Source organism: Silene latifolia, chromosome 9, assembly GCF_048544455.1.
Source record: "Silene latifolia isolate original U9 population chromosome 9, ASM4854445v1, whole genome shotgun sequence".
In the NCBI taxonomy this organism is placed as follows: Eukaryota; Viridiplantae; Streptophyta; class Magnoliopsida; order Caryophyllales; family Caryophyllaceae; genus Silene; species Silene latifolia.
The window spans coordinates 119,843,932-119,848,130 of NC_133534.1; the positions used below are offsets into that span (position 1 = coordinate 119,843,932).

The window sequence follows — 4,199 nt, forward strand, 5'->3', positions numbered from 1 at the left end:
CCTAACTTTCTACAATCGATAACTTAATCCAATACCCTTCCCATGGGATCCGACCTTTACTTACCACTCTACTAAGAGTAGTTTGTTGAGATTATAAATACTGTTTGATAGTAAGAATTGATGACGTTCCAAACCCTCATCAAAATGGCACCGTTGCCGGGGACGGTGTTCAATTGAGTGGTTATTTGTTGTTTTTAGTTGTGTCTTTCTTAACCTTGCGGAAGTAAAACTCATCAAGGTAGTTTTAATTGTTTTCTAGTTGTTTGATTTTTGCATGTCTAGGAGATCACAAGGCAAAACTTTGCCTATTGATCCGAGATTTAAAGAACTTTGACGAATATTAGAAGAATTGTTAGAGGAACTTCAACAATTGTGGGTATTGGAGAACTTGTGGATATTGGTATTGTCCAATCGGATAGTGTTGAGTTTACCAACCCTTTTGCAAGACAAGGAGAGGAAAACCCAATTCCAAACCAACCGCAAAATCAACCTACAATGCCTAAATTTTCATCTCATTCCGTACCAACCGAGGAGAACCTACCAAATGGTACTCCAACACCACACCACTTGACCGGTAATTTCATTGCCAAATCCGCATTCACACAATTAGTTGAGAGAACTCAATATGGAGGGATGCCTAGTGAGGACCCTCATCTACACATGGAGACTTTTTGTGACTATTGTGATGCCATTTCCTAAACGGGGGTAATCAAGACCAAGTTCGATGGGTATTGTGTCCTTTTTCCTTGATCGGAACCGCAAAACAATGGTTGAAGAGCCTAGATAAGGCTACTTTGGTATTGATTCACGGAAAAAGTTAGCACTTCCCTTCTACAAGAAGTTCTTCCCTCCGGAGAAGAACAACATGTTAAGAGCCCAAATCACCGGGTTCAAGCAGAGAGATAAGGAGTCTCTATATGAGGCATGGGAAAGATTCAGGGACACATGTCGCTCTTGTCCTCATCATGGACTAAGTGAATGGTTTCTAGTCCAACAATTTTGGAATGGATTGTATGAAGATGCAAGGAATGTGCTCAACATGGGTTCTAATGGAAGATTCACCGAGGTTGATGACAACCAAACTTGGGCAAAGATAGAGGAATTGGAGGTTCATAACTCTCAATATAGTAGGCCAAGAAAAGCTACTAGGGGGGGAGACATGAAGTTGATTCTGTCGCACAATTGATTGCCGATTTGGGTGCCCAACTAAGCTCCCATATTAAAACAATGAACTTGAAATTTGAGAAGGCCATAGACAAGATGAATGAGGCCTCTCAATCATCCAGTCAACATGTCAATGCCATGGTGGCAACCTCTTCTATTCCAAGTGGAGTGTGTGAGAATTGTGGAACTTTGGGACATGATCAACAAGAGTGTAGGGGCACAAGTGAGCAAGTGAATACTTTCCAAGCATACAAGATTGGCACCCCTTACTCTAACTATTATAATGAAAACACCAAATTCCACCCAAACTTCTCATACAAAAGCCAAAATGTTCAAAATCCTCAACCAACATATACCCCACCTCCAATGAGAAATCCTACTCAAAGACCCTACTTCAACCAAAACCAACCCTCTTACAATCAACCCAATGACCAAGCTTCTGTTGTTCAAAAAGCGGTCTTTCAAATGCAAAAGAGCCAACAATATTTCTTTGATCAAATGCAAAGAGATAGCCAAGCCAAAGACACTACCATCAACAATATCCTTGCTCATACCAAGATGTTGGAAACACAATTGTTTCAATTGGCCTCTTCAAGTTCCCAAAGACAAAAAGGACAATTACCTCCTCAAGGTAACCCTACTACAAGACATGAAACTATCAATGCCATCAACTTGAGGAGTGGCACAAGATATGAGGGACCTAAGGAGCCAATTGAAGAGGATGTTGTTGAAGAAAGTGTCAAGACAAGAGATGTTATAGAACCATTGAGGAGAAATCCTAGGGTAGTAGAACCAACTACCAATGAATCATTGAAGAAGAAAAGCGATGAGAAGGCTAAAGAAGTTGACAAAGAGCCCATTGTGATTAGACTCCCATTTCCATATCGCCAAGCCAAGCCCAAGCTTGATGAGCAATTTAGAAAGTTCATGGAGATTGTGAAGAACCTTGAGGTTTTCATCCCATTCACGGAGCTGATCGACCATGTTCCGGCCTACGCAAAATACATGAAAGATATCTTTACCAAGAAGAAGTCCATAAGGAATTTGGAAACCATCGCCTTCACGAAGATAAGTAGTGCCATTTGTAACACCCCCATTTATTTAGGAGCCTTTAGCTAGACATCCCAAGTAAATGAGAGCGTTACCATCTCGGTTTTCCGAGGTAGTGAATAACAAAGTACAACAAACCAAAGTACTTTAAATTAAACTTTAGGGATTACATGTTTATTATAATTAACCAAACTAAAACTTAATATAAAATAATGTATAACTCTCAGCGGAAATAAATAAAGTGATTAAATAATTTATGTGGTCAAGACTTCTAGGTAAACTGGCCAAGTCCTCACGCATCAATATTGAAGGAAATGTAGATTCATATACATACTAACATACTCATATATGTCGAAATTAATTTGTCATAAAATTAAATGCGGATTTTATGCATGCAAACAATATGAAAAATAGAGGAGAAATCATGTCCTTACATTGGTGATTTCGGTTTAATGGGCACAAGAGAGATCACCTTTCTCTCTTGTTCTTGAGCTTTCCCTTATGGAAGAACAAAGATCCAAGTATAGGATCTCTCCTTAGGATTAATACCCAAAGCTTTCTCTTAATTTAATTAATATTACAAGAACTAGTATAATATTAATTAGTAGAAAATTGAACCAAAAATATTTATAAACTCTTAAATATTTCGGTTTTTAGAGAGAAGAAGAGGAGGATTTTGTTCTCTCTAGAAATTGTATTTTGGATGAGTGAATGAATAAAAATATTTTACAACCTTTTGTATATTATTAGGTAAAAATTATGGAAAAACCATCATAGGTTTTGTCTTCTCAAAACCGTGTAAGAGGAGGGCTTTAGGGGAGCCAATGCATGGAAAAATTGTTCTTCACAATGAACAATAGGCTTGCATGGCTAGTGACTAGTGTAATCATCATGCCTTCCACTAATTACAATCAACATATAATTAGCTTAAAAACCCTCCAATTTTCGGCCCACTTGATAATATGGATTCCATATTATTTTTGTCAATTGTCAATATGTCACATGTCATATGTGATATAAATTTGTTATGTATTTTTAACATATTAAAAATCAACGTATTAATAAAAATACGTCACATACAAAAATCGACTTAGTAATTTCATAATTACTTGTGCCAAAATATTTTACCATTTATAAATTACAACCGATTGTATTTATAACAATTCATTCAAATTTAATTGTTACATTAAACAATTATTTCATCCGAGTAATCATACAATTCAATTACTCAGACCGTATCTCATTTAATCACATTTCAACTTGATACGTAAATTTTACTTCCAAAAATCGTCCGTCAATTTTCAAGTAATTTAATTAACTCGTAACATTATACAATTAATTAAATAATCAATTAAGAGTGTTGCCCTATAGGTATGACCTAGGGGTCAATCGATCACCACTGTCGCACGACAGTAATGTCAAACTCTAGTCAGCCAATCATTACCGATATATGTTGACCAGTTGACAATAACAATATTACTTCCCAATTGTATTCTTTATAATGAGATTTGAACATGTGATCATCATGATCAACAGTCGTGATCGCATTATTGTCGGAGGACACATATTCCAACAATCTCCCACTTGTCCTCGACAAGTGTGCGTCACCAATTCTCTTGTCCTATTACTATCTCCCACTCAATGCAAGGTGTCTTTCAGGTCGTACTTGCAAGTGATCATATCGAGAGTGGTTTCCTCGATCTGGAGAATAACTGATTGACCAGACTTATCTATCATAGATACTTTCCGAGCGTGGCCACGCATTTCCAGTTCATTACTTCTCGAGTGGCCCTGAGATATTTTTATAACCCTGACTAGGGGTGGACAATTCCTATCGCACTCATTCCCTTCGACTAGCCACAACCATCATAACCCAAAATATGCCCATTTGACCCCATTTACGAAGGTCGTAGTAACACAAATCAAAGTTAATCGAAACTGTGCCATCTTAGGCAAATAGTCTTTAGTCAAAAGAATCGACTCAT

General features: G+C 37.3%; 1 non-coding gene across 1 annotated transcript; it reads right to left on the reverse strand.

Moving 5' to 3' along the window:
- Positions 1–865: 865 nt before the first annotated feature.
- On the reverse strand, positions 866–972 carry LOC141603822 (small nucleolar RNA R71). Its single transcript, XR_012525671.1, has one exon. It is a non-coding gene; the product is annotated as a small nucleolar RNA R71 (small nucleolar RNA).
- Positions 973–4,199: the final 3,227 nt, after the last annotated feature.